This window comes from Quercus lobata, chromosome 6 (genome assembly GCF_001633185.2).
Source record: "Quercus lobata isolate SW786 chromosome 6, ValleyOak3.0 Primary Assembly, whole genome shotgun sequence".
Taxonomy (NCBI): domain Eukaryota; kingdom Viridiplantae; phylum Streptophyta; class Magnoliopsida; order Fagales; family Fagaceae; genus Quercus; species Quercus lobata.
In genome coordinates this window covers 30,912,631-30,936,449 of record NC_044909.1, presented here as the reverse complement: position 1 = coordinate 30,936,449, position 23,819 = coordinate 30,912,631, and the positions used below count along the sequence as shown (strand labels likewise).

The following is a 23,819-nucleotide window of genomic DNA, read 5'->3' as shown; positions in this document are numbered from 1 at the left end:
TCTAGTTTTTCCCAATGGAGAACCAAATCTAACAATCTACATGAAAACTTATACTTACACAAAGTAGGATCCTCTCTCTGAAAATGATTCAAAGCCTTTGAAAACTATCAAAAAAGAAAACAAGAAGATTGTCATGTAACATTGGACACTAACAAATACAACATGCACACATATAGGCACACTTAAACAAACCACTCACTTGTCCTCCTGAATCTTTTGAAACTGGTTGAACGGCTAAAGACATCATTGGTTTAGGGACATTCATAGAAGTCATTGTGGATTTAACTAACCCATCAGTAAATGTATATCCTAATCACACAAAAAATGCATAAGTTGAGAAAAATCATAAAAGAAAAAGAAAAAAGCAACTAGAAAAAAAAAAAGTCATAATCATCAGGTTTCAAAGCCTCATGCCCTCATCTCAAATATTAGCAGTCTAAGTAATTATACCCATTTTGAAAACCATTATTATTTTCATACATTTCAAGTCGGGGAAGGGAGACTCGAACCCTAGACATCTCAGTTGCAAACTATAGGGAATGTCATTTTACTTAGAGGTCATGGGCTTGAATGTCCATTTTGATATTTTCCTCTCACTTTTAGAAACTTCAACTTGCACTAGCTCCTCACTTCTCACTTCGACCCCCATTCTATTCAGACAATTATGGAAAACAACACAGAAACATAAATTATTGTGTACACAAGTGCAAAGGTATAAGTGGGACCTGATGCACAATCCACACCAAATACAACAACTATTTGCCCAGCATGTGCCTCTTGAATATCCTATAGATATAAAAAAGAAAATCAACAACAAAAAGCCAAGAAGGAAGAAGAAAAAGAGTAAATTAGTTTGGATAGAAAACATATGACTTGAAACCCCAATCTATTAATTTAACACAAATATTATTTTGTTCTAAAAGATTAGAGTGCAACCTACCCCAACTTCACCCCTACCCCTTTACCACCTAAGCCACAGCATGGGGACAAGTAGAAGACATTGTAGAGATAGTTGGTTCGCAAAATTTGATTTCATGTATAAAAAAATCCCAATCATATCATTAGAATTAATTACTAAGATGAATGTCAAAGCAAAACTAACCTCCATCTCATCAGAATGCATCCAAACCAAGCGAGGAATCTGTACCAGGAAGATAATATATCCTTAACTATTAAATTTAATTTAGAAATTCAATTAGTATCAAAGCGCTGATAGCATGATAAAATGGGCATGCCGGAAAATTCATTAACAAAATATAACTATTTTTCAAAATTTAATGGATGTAATTGTCCAGATTATATCATTCATAAAAGCACAAGTGCATAACACACATACAACATGTCTTACCATATTGAACCATAATAACAAGCATTGCAATCAGATAAAAATAGAAGCTTGGTCACCTTGCAGTACATATTGAAACGATCATAACATATGCAAAACCAGTCTATCCCATACACTTCCTCTGTCAAAATGTTAGTCCCTTTTCCAATTTTAAGATGTTCCAACAGGGATGTCCCAAAATTGATGTCCAATTTGAAAATTCATTTTTGATTGGTAAGTTACACATGAAACTGATGGGTTCTGAACCATGACCTAACCTTCCACCTTCCTCTTACAAGGGGAGGAGGAGCATCATATTCACCACTCAATGTGATTCAAGTTTTTCCAAAAATTATTTTTATATGGTGTACCATAGAAGGTTACAAATTGCAATATTTTCAGGCAGGAACACATTATAGAAGGATAAGTTTTGAGAAACAAAAATTTGTTGACATTTGCATATTATCTTCTTTCAAATGACACTAAAAGATGCTAAATGGATTAATTAACAGGATAACTCAAAACAAAAGATCTCAAGCCCATAAGCGAAACTTCAACCGGAAATAAACAAGCTAATAAATTACACATCTTGAACTGACCTTAGCCTTCTTTCTTGTATTTATGTTATGTATAAAATCACCCTTCCGAATGACACATTCATAGATTCTTCATTTAAAATACAATAAAAAACCAAGTTAGTATAATGGCTCATCTACATGTCTGAGTACTAACATTGCCACTACATGAATAAAATAATAAGATAGTTGGACTATCAAGAAAATGAAAATATACCTCTTAGACAGGCATACCTCAGATATGTCAACTGACCAAAGCACCCTTCCTCCAATTTAAAAGCTAACACCACAAGAGGCCCATCTGGAGTTCCAGACAATGTGACCTTTACGAGAATAAAATATATCAATTCCCCAGTCAGGTTATAAAACAGATGATTGTACAAAATATTTTTTAGATAAGAGATGAAAGTACAGAAGATTCAGAACAAAAATTTATTTTCATCAACCCAATACCTTCTCTTCATTCTTACTTTGGCCAAGAGCATAGCTACTGACTTCAGTTGGACAAGGCAAATAACTAAGTACACCATCCAAAAGTGGTGTTCTCCAATTATGAAAATTATACATATCAACAATACATTTAACAGTTTATCAAAAAAAAGAAAAGAAAAAAAGAAACACATTGAACAGAAACCGTAAAAATAAAAACTCAATCAAATATATTACATTTACCTAAACATATTTAAAAATAAAAATGCCTAAAACAAACAAGAATTAAGAAAGAAAGTTAGGAATAGAATAGAATAGAATACTTACAACAAATTCAAAAAAGCGTGGCATAAATCTGGATACTCCTCCAGTAATCTTTTTCCAATACCCTAAAATTCAAATCCAAAAAAAAAAAAATAATAATAATCAAAACTAAACGAAACCAGGAAATCTGAACCAGCACGAACAAGCTAAAAAATCAATTCAACAAACCAACAGCAACGCTTCAGCGTCGCGATCGGCGAGCTGAGTGTCGCGTACGCGATGCTGAAGTGTCGTCGTTGAGCTTCAGCTCGCCGACGAAGCTCAACGGCAAGCTGAGCGTCACGATCGACGTCACCGTTGAGCTTCAGCTCGCCGATGAAGCTCAATGGTGAGCTGAGCGTTGCGATCGCGACGCTGAAGCGTCGTCGTTTAGCTTCAGCTCGTTGATGAAGCTCAACAACAACGCTTCAGCGTCGCGATCGGTGAGCGAAGCGTCGCGAACCGGCGAGCTAAGCGTCGTGTTCGCGATGCTGAAGCGTCGCCGTTGAGCGTCAGCTCACCGATGAAGCTCAATGGCGATGATTCAGCGTCACGGTCGGCAAGCGAAGCGTCGCATTCGCGACTCTTCAGCTCACCGATCGCGACGTTGAAGCGTTGCCGTTGAGCGTTAGCTCGCCGATGAAGCTTAACGGCGATGATTTAGCTTGCCGAAGCGTCACTGTTGAACTTCATCGGCGACGGTTGGCTCAACGGAGCTCATCGGTGAAGGTTTTTTTGTTTGGGTTTTTTTGGTCCAGATGGTTTTTTTTTTTTTTTTTTTTTGACTGAAATGCTTGGGTTGAAATGTTTTGAGGTGGCTGCTGGCTGGGTATTGTATTCAAAAAATAATTATAAATTTTTCTTTTTTTTAGACCTCACATTAGATTTTTTTAATGTATAAAAAAAGGACTCACTTTAAGTTTCAATACAAAGAAAAGTAAAAAGAAAGACTCACGTAAAAAAAAAAAAAAAAAAAAAAAAAAAAAAAAAAAAAAAAAAAAAAAAACCTTAGAAATTCACATTGAAGATAATGTAATCTAATGGAAGATTTGTCAAAATTCACATTGAATTAAGAAATATAGGATTGGGTTCAAGTTTCACTTGATGTAACTCTAAAAAATTTTACACCAACTAATAACTTATTTTTGAATTCATATTTTGAAAATCCAACCGTTGGATCACATTTTCTATTTGCTCTTAACATGCATGTCAATTTTCTTGCCAATTGGATGTAATTTACCCTTTGATCTTTAAACTTATCTTTTATGCCTTATTTTAAACTACGAAAACTTGAATTAAAACAATTAATTGATGACATGACTATTAATCTTTGATCACCGTGAAATTTTTTAAGAATGAAAAATATATGAAGATAATGTAATCCAACGATAGATTTGTCAAAATTCACATCAAATTAAGAAATATAGGGTTGGGTTCAAGTTACACTTGATGTAACTCTAAAAAATGTCACACGAACCAATAACTTATTGTTGAATTCATATTTTAAATATCCAATCGTTGGATCACATCTTCTATTTGCTCTTAACATGCATGTCAATTCTCTTGCCAATTGGATGTAATTTACCCTTTGATCTTTAAACTCATCTTTTATGCCTTATTTTAAACTATGAAAACTTGAATTAAAACAATTGATTGATGACATAGCTATTAGTCTTTGATCACCGTGAAATTTTTTAAGCATGAAAAATATATGAAGATAATGTAATCCAACAGTAGATTTGTCAAAATTCACATCAAATTAAGAAATATAGGGTTGGATTCAAGTTACACTTGATGTAACTCTAAAAAATGTCACACGAACCAATAACTTATTGTTGAATTCATATTTTGAAAATCCAACCGTTGGATCACATTTTCTATTTGCTATTAACATGCATGTCAATTTTCATGCCAATCGGGTGTAATTTACCATTTGATCTTTAAACTCATCTTTTATGCGTTATTTTAAATTACAAAAACTTGAATTTAAACAATTGATTGTTGACATGACTATTAATTTTTGATCACATTGAAATTTTGTATGCTTGAAAAATATATGAAGATAATGTAATCTAATAGTAGATTTGTCAAAATTTACATCGAATTAAGAAATATAGCGTTGGGTTCAAGTTACACTTGATGTAACTCTAAAAAATGTTACACCAACCAATAACTTATTTTTGAATTCATATTTTGAAAATCCAACCATTGGATCATATTTTCTATTTGTTTTTAACACGCATGCCAATTTTAATGCCAATCGGGTGTAATTCACCATTTGATCTTTAAACTCATCTTTTATGCGTTATTTTAAATTACAAAAACTTGAATTTAAACAATTGATTGATGACATAACTATTAATCTTTGATCACCTTGAAATTTTGTATGCATGAAAAATATATAAAGATAATGTAATCTAACGGTACATTTGTCAAAATTCACATCGAATTAAAAAATATATCGTTTGGTTCTAGTTACACTTGATGTAACTCTAAAAAATGTTACACCAACCAATAACTTATTGTTGAATTTAAATTTTGAAAATCCAACCGTTGGATCACACTTTCTATGTGTTCTTAACATGCATGCCAATTTTCATACCAATCGGGTGTAATTTACAATTTGATCTTTAAATGGGAAGACGAAAAAATAGAGGGAAATTTAAATGTCTATTGCAGCGGTCCTACCCGCCGCAAAAAGGAGTACAACCGCTATATCTAAGATTAATGCCGCTAAAATAGGTCTATTGCGGCGGGTCATTCGCCCGCCGCTATAGTCTGCCGCAAAATACTTGAGCTATTGTGGCGGTTCATTGACCCGTTGCTATATCTAAGTTGAGTGCCGCTAAAACAGGTCTATTGCGGCGAGTCATCAGCCCACCGCTGTAGTATGCTGCAAAATACTAGAGCTATTGCGGCGGGCATATGGAACGCCGCAATAGATCTCATGTACAGCGGCAGGCCAAAAAAGCACCACAATAGGCAACATATAGCGGCGGTTTTTGCACCCGCCGCAATTGCTTAGTTTTCTTGTAGTGATTTCTTTTTTGGACAAAGTAAGAGTCATGAGCTTCTACCTTAGATTGAATACGAAGAAAAAGAGAACATTTCATTCGAAACCTCCTACAAAATAAAGCAGGTGGATATATTGATATGGGAGCAAAATAATCAAGAAAAAACCTCTCATGGCCTACCAAATGATTACGTCGGATAGAACGACGACGTTTAGGTTGTGATGTTTCCATAACAAGTTCTTCGATTATCACATCTTTATCTGAGTCATCAAGAAGGAACTTGTGAAACAAATAGTGATTCATGGATGCAACCTTCAAGACAATTGGAAAGCAATTATTACTATAGATGCAAGATTAAAGTCAAGTGACATAAGCCATAACAAAATGAATATAACCAATTCACGCACAAGTCACAACACAAACACATACATCTAAAAAAAAACAACTTGGAAATACTATGAATGCTCATTGTTCATATATTTATTCTAAGACTTGTCATCTCAAAACCAAGAATATGATACTAGGAATGTTCAATGAATAGAAATAATTGGATCAAAGATACTCATAGTGGCTGTAACAGCAAGATATATAATAGACACTTATAGTGGCTGTAACACTCATAATGGCTCAAATAATAGTTTCATTAGATCAAAGAATTATATCAATGCCTATCACAAGACCGAATGGAACTTAAAAAAAGATAAAAAAGATTGCACTTCAAAGTCTTTGTTAGATTGCACTTCCAGTCACAACACAAACACATACATCTAGTTTAAGATTAAAGTCAAGTGACATAAGCCACTACAATATACATAAGTTATTACCAAAATACATAAAGGCCTACATAAGCCACTACAAAATACATAAAAGCCTAAACTACATCCAAAATACAATCAAACCCATTAATTACGTGAACTTTTTCTTGCCAAGATTTCCTCTTGGAGTTGTTCATAAAAAGCTTTTTGTGCTCCGGTCAAGCCACTTGTATCTATCATCATGATTCTCTCCGCCTCTAACCTTTCTATCATCTCAAATTTTTTTTTCTCAATCATGATTCTTTTCTTCTCAATCTTAAGTTTTTCTTCCCTGCTTTCCTTCTCAATCGCAGTTTTTCCCTCTCAATAAACATTTTTTCCTCTTCCAACCGAGTTACATCCTCAATCAATTTCAATTTCTTGGTCAAATATTTCCCTACATCTTTTCCGGTGGCTTTGTTCTTTCGGATGGCCTTTTCGGCCTACCTACCAATAGGTCTTTCAAAATTGGAAGTGTCACCAAGTTTGGACCCACAATCCCCTTCGCCAATAGATATTGACTCCGAAGTTGGAGGCATGGATGATCTTGATTTAGCATTGTTAGGATTGGCAAACTTTGGTTGGTCCTTTAACATGAGTCAACAATGGTCAAGAAAAAAGGGTTTCTTGTGCTTCTCTAAATACAAAGCATTCGCATTGGTAATCGAAAAAAAAAATTAAAAGAAATATAACATGATTAATATCTTCAAATTATTGACACTATTGCAATATAATTTATACCTTATCTTCTTCGGTTATACCACTTTGATGATGTGCGTTAATTTAAGCCGTATACCTAGCAAACTTATTTGTCTTTTCACTAATCGCTCCCCAACGACTTAGCAAGGAGATAACAATACGTGTGGTACCGGATGTATTGTACTGCATGAAGCATAACTAAAATTTTTGACGAAAGGTATTTTGTGTTTATTCATTACTGTTTATGGCATCAACACTAGTATTGAGCCATGCTGCCACTAGGAGTTTATCTTCCCCTACATTAGAGTTAGAGCACCGTTTTCCTTTTGTAGAAGAGACATTTTCAACTTGAGGTAGAGGTGGAGGTGGAGAATCAGAAACTGACACAGGAGTATTTTGAGACGTTCCCAAAAATTGTGAGTCAATTTCTATATCCCTGTTCATGATACCCGTGAAATATGTTAGGTCTCTACGTAACTTTGTGTCCCTACGTAACTCCATAAAATTAGAAAAAATATATATATACTTCCCTTCACACAAAAAATTCCCAAACTAACATTTATATCAAAACTTAAAACACTTAGAATTATAACAATAGTACATGATTATACATAAATACTTAATTTGACATGTAGCTTAATCTCATTAAAATGACCTCAAGAAATCCTTTTTGTGTGCTTCTGTTTATGGTTTTGTGCAACATAACAAAATACAGAGACAACAAAAATGTAAACTTCCCTACACAAATTACGGAGACCACAAGAACTTCTATTACAAGAAAACCACACAACAAATTCCTACAAATAGAAAATTCCCAATACATTCCAATACAAATACATTCTGTCCATTCAGATGTTATACCTAGCAAAAATAGCAAAAAAATCCTAATACAAATGACAGAACTTTTCATTGATCAAGAATAGCAAAAAATTTATTGCATCTAAAATAATAAATTGAAAGAACACAAGAAAGAAATCATTGAGCACATTCTTTGATGTTATACCCAAATCAAAAATCCCACATTCTTTGATCATATACCCATTCTTTGATGTTATACCAAAATCAAAAATCGCACACCTCACACAGTTCAACATCATTGCAAACAATCCTACATAGTGCCAACTGCCAACACACCATATCATATAGCTATATTTTTCACATAACACTAAGTGTATACAAAGGTTTTTTTTTTTAATTTTGCCTAAACATCCATGAAACATACTTAACATAGCAACAACACACCATTTTCACCACAAAATAACATCATAACATTGCATGATGACATAAACCCAGAAAAATTAAGCCAAAACAATGAACACCTAGATGGAAAAATTCACTACAAAATGACAGAGACAACTGTAGGATTATATCTCCTTAAAGAGAATTTTATGTGGCCCACATTTGAGTGAAGATGAAACTCATGTCTTAAGTTTCTTATTTCATGTCTTAAGTTTCCTATTTGTGAAAGTTACATGTTAGATGTAACATCCTTTGGTAACTCTCAAATGGTGTAACCCATTTGGTTAATAAATACCATGAAGTTACAACTTTTAAGCTCCTTGATGGAAGGAGAGTTATGGAAATCTTCATTTAAAAGGGTCCCTAGTCTAGCCTATGTATATAGCCTGTCTCAATTAAAAGGATATATGTAAAGTAAAGGTCATAGACTAGAAGACACCTTTTATAAACACTATTATCATATAGTGAGTCTTCTTTTTCTCTAAACATTTAAACAACTATGGCTGAAGGTATGTCTATGTTATTTTGTTTCCGCTGCACTCTGAATTTTGTCTTACAGCATCCACCTTAATTTGTTGTGACAATAAGGCAGCTTAGTATTAGAATAGGCTTACTCTATTTTCAGCTTATTCATCTTAGTATTTAAATGCATGAATAGTGCCGTGAGACTCAGTTTTAAAGTTTTTTTTAAAAAAAAAAAAATACTTGCGAGTCCTGTAAACAGTGATGAGACCCATTGTTTTTCAGCAAACGCAAGAACGCATGGAAAACGTGCATTCCAAACGCACACTTAATTAGTCTAATAGAGTAAATCAATCTAGCAAGGCTAAATAGAGTACAAAACTCATGTAAAGGCTTAATTATCTCACCAAGAAAAACTTGGTTTTTCAGTTCACCGCATGAGGAGACACAACACAAGGCAGCTTCCCACAATCATAATGTATAACATCCAATGCCTTATTTTGAAGAAGCCTAGAGTACAACACATCCCTTAAAAATTTCATGAACCATCCAGACCCACCTAATTGCACCCACCCTGACAAATATGAGGTAACAATTAACCCAGCTGCGCGCCACCTCCTTTTCTGAGCATATTTTGTTAAAGCTTGGGCCACCTCTAATGGCACAAGCCTTGATCTTTGAGCAATCAATTCCCCAAATTGCTGGCCCAAAACAACAGCATCTTCCAATGCTGCACATTCATTTTGGCCTAGATCAGGAGTCATAGGGTGCATGGCATCTCCTGCCACTATAATATTGCCCTTGCTTACATTTCCAAATATGATATCCCATGGAAATCTATGCAATAGTGGAGCCCATGTTATAGTGGAAAGGTCAGAGTGCTGCACTATCACTGTGTACAATTGAGGCAAGTCTTGGGCAAACTTATCAATCACTTCTTTTTGATCACTTTCGGGTCCCTTGCCATGTCTTTACCTACAATGCAAAATGTTAGAACAAGTAAGAATGTATTATGGGCCCAAGGCCCCAAACTCATTGTCTAGGTCTTTAAGCTTATATATAAATGCCTCATCTGTACATTTTTAGATGAGAAATACAGAAATTACACTTACTCATTACATAAAAGATTTTAGTTACGAACTTGAGTGTGGTGTTAAGCTTGAAATTAAATTGATGCTATGGAATGCTTCAGCTTACTATCAAACAATTGTATAGACATCACAATATAATGTAAGCTGTCAGTGTTAACACCTAAAAGCACCATTATTGACTTTATTTTATAATAAATAGATGTAACACATGGATATTACATTCACCAGTAAATTAAAATTGGTGTACAAGTTAAATCACTCTAAAATCAAAATTCATACATGATTATAAAGTTCATTGTCTTGAAAAAAAAATTTCATTTAATTATTAATTTATCCGAGAAGTGCAAGATTTATTAGTTTAAAATTCATTTTAGATTAGCGCAACATGTGTAACTGGTTTATCAACCAGTTTCTCCCAACTTATCTTTTATGCAAAAATCTAAAACTAACTCTCTAACTTTCAGCATTTTTCATTTTAGTCTTTTAACTTTCAGTTTTGTCATTTCAGTTTTCTAACTTTCAATTATTGTTAATTCAATACTCTGTTAGAGTTCAGTTACCTGCTACTGTTAAGTGAGCCAAAACGATGTCGGTTTTTATTTTTTTTATTTTTTTATTTTTTTTTTTATTTTAAATTTTCGGAATGAAAAGAAAATTAAAAAACTATTATTAAAAAAATAAAAAAACATTTAGGGGAAGAAGAGCCCTTGGCTCCTGAATATGGATCAGACAACTCTTTCTCCAGAATATGCTTCTCCTCCACCTTATATTGAAGCTATGGCACCTGAAACTGAAGGCAATGGCTTCTACTCTTTGCTTGAAGCTCTTGTGCCCGCTCCATCCATGGCAATGGAATCGGACACTAATGAGTCTCCAAAGCTCCCTCTTGCAACACCCTTCAGTTACAGAACTCCATCACCTTCATCTCTGTCTCAATCTCAATATCTCGGTCTCGGTTTCAATCTCTGCAACTCGGTTTCATCTCGGTCTCTTTCAATATTTCTTTGTTTTTGATTTCAGGTAATGGGAATATCTTGGTCTCGATTTCAATATTTCGTTTCATCTCAGTCTCCATCACCTAAATGTTTTTTTTTTTTTTTAAAATTTTAATAACAATTTTTTTTTGTTTTCTTTTAATTCCGAAATTAAAAAAAAAAAAGAAAAAGAAAAAAAAAAGACGTCGTTTTGGCTCACTTAACGACAGCAAGTAACTAAGGTCTAATGGAGTACCGAATTGATAACAATTGAAAATTAGAGGACTGAAATGACAAAATTGAAAGTTAGAGGGCTGAAATGAAAAATACTGAAAGTTAGAGAGTCAGTTTTGAATTTTTGCTTATCTTTTAATATAGAAATCATATATAGCTTTAAGAAAGGCATACCTATCCAAGTAGCTTTGCCTGTGAGAAACCAATAAAGCTCTTTATCATTGAGAGGAACAAAGCCAGCCCTTTTGGCACCAGCAGTTACAAATTGTTGGAAGTCATGGTTTAACTCATGACCTTGAGGAAACCTAGCCAACCCACGCACTGCCCATCTGCCTGAATTGATAGGCACAGTGAGTCCTAAACAACTTGCTGCCACCACTGAGTGTACCCCGTCACACCCTATCAAAGCCTTTGATTGATTTCCAAATTGGAAAAAAGTAAAGGTAATGAGAAAGTATAACAACTCAGAGAATATGCTAATATGGGATAGATAAATAGTTTTACTAAAATACTAGAAACCAAGAATTACTTGTATTTGTAAAGAGGAATGAATGATTACTTCAAATCCAACCGTGCGCACACTATGGTATAAAAGAGTGTACATTGTTTGATGTGAAGTAATAATTAACCATTTATAAAATATTCTGTAAGATCAACTAAATAAGTTTATACTAACACGTATTAATATAATACAACTTTCAACTTTCTGAGAATTTTTCAAGTTAAAAATTTTATATATTATGTTTCTGTTTGAAACCTTTTAGTTTTCAGTAGCTTATTTACTTTTATATAAATATATATATATATATATTTATATATTAATAAAAAGACAAAAATTAGTTTATTATTTTTATGAAAAAAACTAATTTTGTTAATTAAAAAAAAAAATCAATTGAGACAAAAAGGAAAGAACAAACAGCCAATGGGCACTTATATGTATATAGAATTAGAAATATTACTATGTTACATACAAATAAACCCGAAAATTTATATCCACACAATCAATCAAATATACATATTTTTGGCTTACCAAATTTTTTTGGGACATTATATTTTGATTATTTTTAAAATGCAACACGATGAAGAAATAAATTAATATAATTCATCAAATTTAGATTTGAATTAATGTTTTAATATAATATGTATTTTCAATAATAATCTATTGATTAAACCAATGACCAAAAGATATTCATATTCAATGCAAAATTTTGTTTAATAACTATGGAAATAGGAACATAACATATTTCACAACATTTTTCACAATCCAATGGCAAGGTGTGTTTAAAACAATATCACTTTTATATAGAACTACTATTGATACTATTTTCATTATGCACCAATCTCAACTACGTTAATAATTGTAAAAAATTTTGAAACTTTAATCTCTTAACTTTTTGATAAAGTCCACCTTAGTTATTCATAGATATATGGTAGCAATAAAAAATGCATCTCATTAATTAACATACACATAAGAGTCAAGAGACTCTTATAATTCAACTGATATTTTGCTATGTCTGCAACACACGTGGAAGCTAAGGGAACAAGTGATGCAACTGAAGTTGGACTCTAGAAGTGGCCGAAGATAAAGCAAAGCAGCTGAAGATAAATGCCTCAAGTGTCATATTTGAATTAATTGATAGTTTCGTATTTGAATTAGGATGTTGTCATTAGTTGTTGTTATCAATAAACTTCCTGGAGATAAGACTCATCCTATTATCTTGGATAGACTTAGCTATTAGGTTGGTTGTTGTCTTTTTAATTGTGGTTATCCTTTTATTTGAGTTAGTCGTGGTTGATGTATTTAAACTAAGAGTTATGGAATAAGAGGCAAGCTGATAATATTTACAGAATTCCTTTCTTTTCTATTTGTTCTTGGAGGGTTGTCGTCTCTAATACGACTAGTTATTTCTATTCATTCAACCAGGTCACAGCATATTTCTTGTTGTCTCTAATAAAATAAAATAAAATAATCCTTTTCATGGTGCTAGGTACTATGTTAGACTTTTTCTTTTTTCTTTTTTGTTTCTAACTACTGTAATATTTGCATTAGGTATTTGAAAGTTGAACTGACAAGTTAGTGGTAGTTACTTTTGCTCTGATAGTGGTTCCATCTTCCATTTGAATGAGATCAATCGATGACCCTTTCTGTGCTTTGGTTCTCATGGAGGTGAGTTTGGAAGAGAAACGGATGGTATCCATTGGCAATTCCTTTGCCAAAGCTTCCAATAAGGCTTTACGGTGCACCACTCTAAGTACTGCTCCACTTCTATATATCAGAAAGTAGAAAAAACATTTGAATAAATTACAAATACCTAAACTTCCTTGGTCTTGAAAATATATATATATATATATATATATATATATATATATTATTGTAAAAATGGTCTGGTAAAAAAATCACAAAATGGTCTTGCACCTATCAGCTCCGGTGAAAGAGACTTCATGAGTTGCTCCAGTATCGACATTTGTTATGTATGCCCTATTATAATATGAACAAGGTTACACAATTTAAATTTAGAAAAAAAAAAGGTTAAGTAGTATTTGTGTGTATATATATATATATATTTACACACATGTAAGTATGTGTGCAAGCACAAAAGGGCATTTAGAATACAGAAAACTATAGAAGGACTAACTTGATAAATGGAAATGAACTTCTTAAATTTCAGGTACTAAAATAGAAGAATTTGATCTGAATTTTAGAGATCAAACGCATAATTTTATTTATTTTTCTCAAATTAATGAAGATTTAAACTAAGACCTACATGAACTGCTATTTTGAATATAGTTCAAACCCATTCTATTATTTCATAATCTCTAGAGGTAAGACATAGGATACCTGCAGCATTAATGTAATAATCTATATCTATATATATATATATATAACTGAAACCTCTAAAGATCTCACAATTTTCCATGTCACCATTATTTTCTTTTTCTTTTTATTTTAGATTTTATACCTTATATATTTATTATTTAAATAACAAAAATAATTCATACTTAAACGGTGAAACCCCCGACTCTATTTTATAACCCTAAACTCAAAACCCTGAAGGGAGCCATTGTCTTTGCTCTGAAGATTGACACTAATGTGACTGAGGTTGAAGGAGATTTTGCAGTTGTTATCAATTTCCTTAACTCTGAAAGATGCTGCCTGGCGGGTTATGTTCATGTGATTAAAGACTCTCAGGTAGAAGTAAATTAAAGATACTAATTTTAACTCTTTTTCCAATGTCAGACGCAATGGTATTAATCCTAAGGACATATCTCTTTTTGTAATTTGTGACAAAGTTTTGATTCAATAATATCACGGTCTTGATTCAATAAATCTTTGGTTTTCAATGCATGATTTTCTCCACGGTTGCCGACCTTTGCTTTCCAATGTAATGATTTTGGTAGTGTTCCTTGAGGTAAGCTTTCTTTTTCTCTTTATTTTTTTAGAGGGCTCATTCTTTTGAAGAACACTGATTGTGCAGGAGTTATAAAGGTATTATATGAAAGAATTAATATATGAAGAACTATTATTATTATATTTTTTGGATATTGTTGGAAGTTTTTCAAATCTTAATTTATGAAGTGTGAGTAATATCTGAAGCATAAGTTCAGCCATTGTTCTCCCTCAAAAAAAAAAAATCAGCAATTGTGCAAGTTAACTCTAATTGTTATATATATATATATATATATATATATATATAAAAGTATATTCTTTATGTCAAGAGATAAAGCAACCTACTAAACAAAAAATTTTGGTCTACTTTTACATATCTCATAATTTATTTAGTTAGTTTGTAGCATTTACATTATAGAATAATAACTACTACTTATGTGTGTATTGCTCATACAAAATAATCTATGCTTTTGATAGTTTTGTGTTGAAGTTGGAAAAGTTGGTGTGTATTAGTTCCCATTTTATGAAGTGGTGGACTTAGATTTGGTTTGTTATCCGTTTATGCTTTTGACAAAATTTGATTGATGAAAATTGAGGTTATTTAATTTTCTATATTATTGTTTTAGCTCTTACTAAATTATCAAATAGTCATAATACAATTGTAGGATAACTTATGTCTCTTAAATTTATGATTTCATTCCCTACAATATTTTTTTGGTTAACTGATATTGGTCTTACTTTACAAGAATCTAAAAATCTTGATACTAGGATTTGTGGTAAGTTCAACTTTAAGTGGAAGTCCAGTGAAATATATGTATTCTTGCATGATCAATTTCTTGCAGTTATTGTTGTGTGCTTGTATTGCATCTTTTGATATGAAATTGTTGTTTATTTTTGTGTGCCACTTTCTATTTTGGTGAGCCTCTTACATATTTTCAAAAGAATGATTGCATCATTGAAGTAAATATTATGCTCTTCCAAGCATAAATTCCTTTATAAAAATGTTGTCCTTAGTGTAGTCATCATAATCTCTCTCTAAATGCAATTCTTATATAATTATATTTGATGATCAAAGTGTATTCTCAATTGGTATTGTGAGGTGAAGTTTGTATATATATATATATATATATATATATATATATATATATATTATGAACTTTTATATATAAATTGAATTACTTATTATCATTCATTTTTAAGTCACTATCTCTTCAAGCAAAAAATATATTTTTTTTATTAAATTATACCGTGCATCGCACGGGTTAATATTATATATATAAAACCGAAGCCTTTGACTTTTGGTTAACCTCTCTACAATTTTTCCACATCAACATTTTTTATTTATATTTTTTAATTTGATTTAATTCTTTTGATTTTATAGTACCAAATTGCAGAAAATTTGAGGAGGGAAGAGAGAGTCCTAACAGGAGTCTCTCTCTCTTTTTTCCTTAATCCTATAGTCTTTTTTTTTTTTTTGAATCCTAAAGTGAGTCCTTTTTTTTTTTTTTTTTTTTTTTTTAAAAAAAAATTCTAACGTGAGGTCTAATTAAAAAAAAAAATAATTATTTTTTAATCTTAATTCTAACGTAAGTCTCACAAAAAGTCAAAAACTTCATTTTTATATTATATATAGATAATAATAATGATGTGGCAAGCTTTAAGAATATGATAATGCAATTTGTAGATCTACTATCAAGATAACATATATTAGATTGGTAATAGATATTAGATTTAATTGCAGTTGAGTATTATGTGAAGTCGTCACCATAGAATAGCCCATGCCGGGATGTATTATGTGAAACCAATGATATAAAAGAAAAAGAATTTTTCTAAACCATTATATTGAACAAAAAATTACTTATTTTCATTCATTTTCAAGTGATACAATTTTTTTTTTTTTTTTTTTTAAGTCAAGTCATAGAACTTTAAGCAAAATAAATACTTTTTTATTTTTATTTAACTATCCCGTGCATCACACGGGTTAGCGACTAGTTGTTCTAATTTTCGTGATTACATAGTTCACTATACGTACTCTGCTCAACCTAAGATTGACCTTAGATTTTGTTCTAGCAAAATAATCAGCAGCATCGTAAATAATTTTCTTAATTACTTTTTGTTTTGGGTTTAAAGTTGATACATAGTTTTATAGACTCTTATAATAAAATTAGTAGTAACCCTATTATCATTTCTACTCTATATGATACTCAAATCAAAGAAGTCAACTACATCTTGATGATGAAGTACCCAAACTTACTATGACAACCTTGTCTGTGTTACAACAAATTATCAATGTGGTGTATGATTGTTTCTGTCCAAGATTTCCACTTTATGAAATGCATGCACCTAGCTTGCTGCAGAAAATGCTAACTGTTCAAAGTTCCAAAATTTGTTCTACATACACATGTCAGCTAAATGTGTTTTAACATTTGATCTCAAAGATCTTCTAAGAATAACAAATAAGGTAAAACATAGATATAGTTTCTTAATTAGGTGTTATCCCTAAATTCCCTTATTATAAATTCAATAAAGTGGTTTCATTGACCAATGAGCTACAATCTTCATTGTTTAATTTAATTGTTATTAGAAAAGAACTATGTGGTTGAATTTAGTTAAGGAACCTAAAGCACAACACTTAAGGAATTATATCTAAGTTTTAGCATTAACAACTATATAACGAATTAATAACAAAAACCAAAGTTATTGGGAGCATAAACTCACACAAACTCTTCTCAGGATGACAAATATAGTCATTGTAAAAAGAAAAAGATTGAAAGAATTCTAACATTACCTTTTGCAAGGAGCATAAAGATTAATAAGCTTGTGAGAGACACCAAGGGCATCCATAGCAGACCAAGCATTAAGGTAAAGACTTAATGTTGCACCAGTGGCACGCAGCCCTTCTGATTTTTCTATCACCAAAGCTCGAATTCCGACTCTCTTCAAGGCTACAGCAGTTGCTAAACTAGCTATCCCTACCCCTACAATCACTACATCCTCTTCCTCCATCTTTATCGCACAGTGCCTCAAACACAGTACATTGAGGGTCTCAATGGATTACGTATATTAATTTTGCAACCATTGAAGATCGTGAATAACCATGACATTTTATTAAAATCTTTTATCTTTACCAAGAAAATTTTAACTCTAGATCAAAACTTTTAACTGAAACGCGAATTACTATGGAATAACTTTCTTCTTGCCCACCAAATGAAAAGTAGTTGACTCTATAATCCTTAAAGTAAAATGAAAAGTCACTAGTAATATAATTCTGCTGAGTTTGAAATTGAAAACCTAATTTGAAGGGTGTATATATAAACTAAAAAGGCAAACAAGTTTAAATGGCATGTTAGAAGGTTGGGGAACCACCAAGGGGCAAAAAGAAATTGGAAATGACTCATTGTAAGTTCTGGAAGTGATTATTTGAAAGTAGCCTAAAAAAATTTTAAAGGTGTACGGCGTAGGAAGGTGTTTGAGGAAGGTGTATGGAATAATTTCTTCAAAAAAATGTGACACTATAGTTATAACTGTATACCTTTTAATTTACAAATAGAAACTTGCGTTCTATATATAATTTAAGGGTTATACTAACGAGTGTCCTTAAGGCAATAATTAATAATTTATTTTATGAAAATTTTGACACCACTTTTATAGAAAAAAAAAAAAGTTGTCAAAACATTAATTGTTTTTTTTTTCCCATAAAAACTTTCTTTAAATAAATTGTTAACCATTGTCCTGAGGGCATCTGTTAGCATTTCTCATAATTTAATAAACACATAGTCTTACACTTACCCTTTTAAATATATATATAAATTTTTTTTATGGCCTTTAAAATGAGAATATGCTAGAGCTATAAACTTTTTTTTACAAATTGTTGATATAGTGAGTAGCTATTAGTAAGCAAAAAGATAATATAAGTGATGAACCAAATACAAATCAGTAAGAATTAAATTGTACCTCTATCATTTGTAAAAATGTTGCAAATAAATTTTTGGTTGTAGACTTGTAACGTTACTCTTAAAAGAATTAATAATATTATAAGGGGGACAAAGTGTAATTTTATAAAACAAAATTATTAAAATTAGTGTAAAAATAATGTTTTTATTTTTTTTTGTGACATGGCAGTTCAATATTTAAAATTTTAATTGAGGTAATCATGGTATAATAAATATCCGTACGCGTGTCTGTTTGCTTTCATGCTTTGGCTTTGTGCTAATGCAAATTCTTTTTTTTTTTTTTTTTGAGAAGCCTGCAAATTCTTGATGTAAGCATCATGCTCGCAACCAATTAGGAGTATATATCCCCTCTCCTTTGCATGTACGCAGAGAAAGATACTTAATCTTCAACAGGTATTTGATATTTCCATCCGAATAAATCTTTCTTATTCAGTTGAGCCATAATATTCATTTTATATATATAAAAAATAGAAAAACACTCAGAACAATATTCTTTTCACTATGCTCCATTCAAAGTTCCAAATGCTTGGAGAATATAATCACCAATAAAAGCACCCAGTCGGTATTATGTTTAAACATAGGCATCAGTCAAAGGTTACCAAATAGCAACTTCTTTATTTATTTATTTTGGCATTGGATGCAAGTTCTTAATTACTATATTTAACATTGGTGTTTTATAACCAAAATAAAAAAAAAAAAAAAACAAAAAAAAAACCTGGGTTCAACTTAATTATGATTTCAAACTTGAAGTCTTGGTTGAAGCGGCCCACATCTTTAGTTATAAAACTCACGTGTGTAACAAACAGTGCTCATATATTATAGCATCTCATGCAAGCATGGCAGAGGAAATGGGAAAAAGTTTTTCCTCAAAAGGCTGAATCCGCTTCTATGTTGAGGAGAATATCAGAAAAGAATGCTCCAACAATTAATTGAATTAAAATGTTTGCTTGGATGGGGCTTGTAAAGAACATTCTTCCCCCAAAACCAAATCCTAGTACGACATTTTTGGTGTAGGCAATAGATATTTTTTCCTAGTCAAAGACAGATCACTCTTTAAGTCTCATTTTCATCTTAATAATTGTTATTTGGTCAAAGTTTAGTTATAAAATTAGTTGTAACCTTAAATTACAACTCTACTCAATAAAATAAATATTACTACATATAAATCTAACTATTGAATTGCATATTTTTTACGCTCTTAATACATATGTCAAATTTTGTGTCAATCGCATATTATTTATTATGATCTATAAATTTATATTTTATACATAATTTTAAAGTACAAAAACTTGTAGTCTAAACGATTTATTGATTTTTAATTTTGTAGAAATTTTGCAAGTATGAAGAATATAAGAAAAAAAATGTAATTTAACGATAAATTTGTTAAAATTCACTTTCAATAAAAAGATATTAAGTAAGGTCATAGCCTAAGATTACAATTAATTTTGTAACTAAACTTTATTCTTCTTATTTTTCTTTTGGGCGCCATAAAAACTAGGATGTATGATGGAGCAATTCTCTCAATACCCATTTGGATTTTATTTCAATTTTTTACTACAAGGTTTTTAAGTATTTTCTAAGTAATCAATTAATAAGATGGTAACTTGGTCTCCTCCAACTAGCAAATCATAGCATGGACTACGTTTTAGGTTTTATATTTTTTCAAGCAACATATTGCAAATGCACCTCAAGAGTCAAGATCTTGCAAGTCCTATAGCACCAATTTGGAGTTCAAATACGTCGATAAGCTAGGCTGAACGGAAGATTTAATTCAACAAAGGCTCTTCATGGGCAAATTGCAAGAAAAAATATTCTAGCATTTTCGTATCAGATTAGCTACAACGCAAATTGCAAGTCAATATTCCAAAATGTTATACGATCTATCTTCATGACTATAATACAAAGGCATCTCTCATGCTTCATGATCTCTTTTGATTCCTCATCGCTTGTATTAACTTGAACACTTTGTTCTTTGTTCAACGTCCATTAATTGGAAATATGATGTCCTAGAAATTCCTTTGATTAAGATTGTCTAGGCAGATTTAATGTTGAAAGTCATGTATATACTTAGTTCTCATTAAGATTATCTAATCCTCATTGACTCTTAAATTTGTGAGCTTTCTAGTCAAGAAAATAATTATCCTCATCTACTTTTAAAATAGAGATGGTCCTTTTCAAAGTGATGAAGATGGTATTCACTTTTTAGTGTCACATTAAGGGTGTGTTTAGATATTGCTTATTTGTTGAAAACTGAAAACTTATTACTAAAAACATTGTAGCAAAATAATTTTTAAATGTGTAAATAGTACTGTGAAACCCAAATTTACCTAGAAATCTGTATTTTGCTAACTTTTGTAGGTACGTAAACAGTACCTATGAGACCCACTAAAAAAAGCAAATGCATGGATTGGGCAAAATGCCCAATCCAAAAGCACGCTAAAAAAAAAAAAAAAAAATTATATCTAATAAATGGAATCTACCACCGTGCACTCTTGGTGTGGTAGAGCAATGATCACTCCAGAAGTGTAAGTTCTTATGGGGTGTAGAGGTAAAAGTCAAGGTTCAAGTTTCTATGAGGAAATTTTACATACATATATATCTAGATTAAATTAAAGTAGAATTCTATTTGAAAGAAAATAATAATAAATAAATAAATAAAATCTTAATTGATGTGGCTTTTATATATATATAAAAATTGTATATGTATATATACACACACATTTTACTTTATGAAAAACAAAATACTATCATGAAATTGATGAATCATTTCCATTTCAAAGCAAATGGACAGCTATCCTCTTACCAACATTTTCTTTTATTGACTAAAAGTACGATACACAATGGAATTAGCTACAACCTTTATTTGTTTCATCTTACCAATCAACGGAAGTGGTTTTCATTTGACTTTTTTATATCCGTTCAACAGTTCAGCAATACCACAAACCCACCTCAAGTGTCAAGATTATGCATCTCCCAACACTTATTTGGAGTTGGGCTCCTACCCCGGCTTCCTCTCATAAATATATATAGGGGGTTTATTTTGGGGTTTGTAGTTGTTAGGTTTTAAGTTATGTTGGTTAATTTCTATGTTAAAATAAGTGTTTATGAGAGTTCTATTCAAATAATTTAGGCAAAACTACAATGATAGTCCTTGAAGTTTACTTGACGTGCGCAGTTAGTCTCTTAAGTTTTAATTGAATGCTATTAATCCCTCAAATTTCAAAACTAAACATTGTTAATCCTTTGTTAACTTCCGTTAGTATTATTGCTTATATGACTAATGAAATAGTGACGTGACATTGTTTTAATTGATATTTGCTATTTATTTTTATTTAAAAACTATACATGTCATAAACTCATAATAGCAAATAATAATTGACCTAGTTCAAATGAGTTAATACCCAAATCAAACAAAAATTATCAATCTAAAACTAACACAAGAGAGTGATAGTCCAAAACCATCGTCCTTCTCCACGTGACAGCAGCGCCGTCATCCTTGACAATCACTTTGATTCATGGTTGTGCTCGCATCTTCGCAGAGCCATTGCTTTGCACCTCCCCTCTCATCTTTGGCCAACCCATCTAGTTTGTGTTGTCACTAGGCAGTTGGGACATGATAGGAAACACTCTTTTGGTGATATGAGTGTTAATGAGGAAATTTCTAGAGCACCATGATACTAATATTGGTTGTGCAACATATGATTTTTATGTGCACCAACTCAATCTGTTGTTGCATTTTTCGATTGATGATTTCTGGACATGGGTTTTGTAGATTATTCAGTTGGGTTTGTTCCATTTTGATTGTACTTGCTATGTACATATGTGCTTTCGATTTCTTGTGGCACCAACTATAATTGGAGGTGAATTTTGTAGAGAAGACTTTCATTGTATTGGATAAGGCAGTAGTTGATGGAGGGTTATTCATGGAGATTCCCTTGTTGAAGGTCAATTAAATTTATAGCCTTTTGACCAATTGCCCTTAGTTCTTTTGCTGTGTGAGCTCAACCATGAATCAAAATGGATGTGGAGGATGATGATGTTGCTAAGGCTCGGGGGAGAAGATGTTGTCGCCAGCAGAGGAAGGTAGCATTGCGTGGAGGAGGACGACGGTGTTGGGGTCTCGTTAATTTTATTCGGACTTTTGATCTGATTTGGCCCACTTGAACTGGGTTAGATATTTTCTTTTATGGGTTTATGGTATGTCTAATTTTTTTTATAAATAAAAATAAATACCACATTAGTTTAAAAAAGTCACATCACTATTCTGTTAGCTGCATAGACAATAATATTAATGGTAGTTAATAAAGGATTAATAGTGCTCAGTTTTGAAACTTGAGGAACTAATAGCACTCGGTTGAAACTTGAAACTTAAGGGACCAATTGTGCACATCAAGTAAACTTTAGAGACCAATAGTGTAGTTTTGCCAATAATTTAATTGAGTTGAGTCAAGAAGCAACTTGAAGAAATCAAGAATCAAAAGACTTGTTCAAGTGAACTCAAAAAAACAAAAAGTTCATGTGACTCTCACTTGACATTTACTCGACTGAATTGAAACTCAAACAAAAAGTTTGCTCAACCAGCTCTTGAGCAAAATTGCAATAATAGTAAACTGATATTGTTGAACCCACATTTTAACCTACTTTTGCTGAAATAATTGTTGCACGAATTTTAGAGGAGAGGGGTTGTCATACTACTATCCATGTGAGAGCCTGATTTTCTTGAGCCAAAACTTTAGAAAACCTTCTCCCTCAAGTACTCTCCTTTTGAGTTCCTTACAAAGTTTCTCATTCAGACCACATATTTACATACCTTTTACAATAAGTTCTTTTATGTGTTCCTCCAAAGAGTTCTTTAATGTACATGAGTGTTAGAAGTTGCGGATGAGTTTGTTTATGAAGGGGGTTTCATAGAAGAATTTGAGTTCTAAAACCACTATGGTGGGAGGCAAATGGCTTGTGTTGCTGAGGTTTCAATAATAAAACTACTATTGCTTGTTTAGACCCCCAATTTAAACTAGCGGTTGAATTGCTTTTATTCTACTTAACTAAGTGCGGAATAAGAGTAAATCAAATGCAATAAATTGGAACTACTTTCTAGTGTATAAACATAAACAATAAACAATAAATGTAAAGCACAAAGAGTAAGAGAAAAGAGATGTAAACACAAGATAACATGAAGACATGTTATCAAAGAGAAAACTGAAGTTTTCAGCGAAAAACCCTCCACAACCCTCTAAGCCGAAATGATCCACTAGTGAATAAAGTTGGAATATAAGGATATCAAAAAGACCCTCCAAGCCTAATCTACCTAATATACTTGAACCCTTCGAGTTCCAGCTT

At 31.7% G+C, this 23,819-nt stretch overlaps 1 long non-coding RNA gene and 1 pseudogene across 1 annotated transcript; both read right to left on the bottom strand.

Moving 5' to 3' along the window:
• Window positions 1-956: 956 nt before the first annotated feature.
• On the bottom strand, window positions 957-2,395 carry LOC115993938. Its single transcript, XR_004093100.1, has 3 exons — window positions 2,353-2,395; window positions 2,134-2,222; window positions 957-1,141 (listed from the first exon to the last, which is right to left on the bottom strand). It is a non-coding gene; the product is annotated as an uncharacterized LOC115993938 (long non-coding RNA).
• Window positions 2,396-9,264: 6,869 nt separating this feature from the next.
• Window positions 9,265-17,532, bottom strand: LOC115950114 (annotated as a pseudogene).
• Between the last annotated feature and the right edge of the window lie 6,287 nt (window positions 17,533-23,819).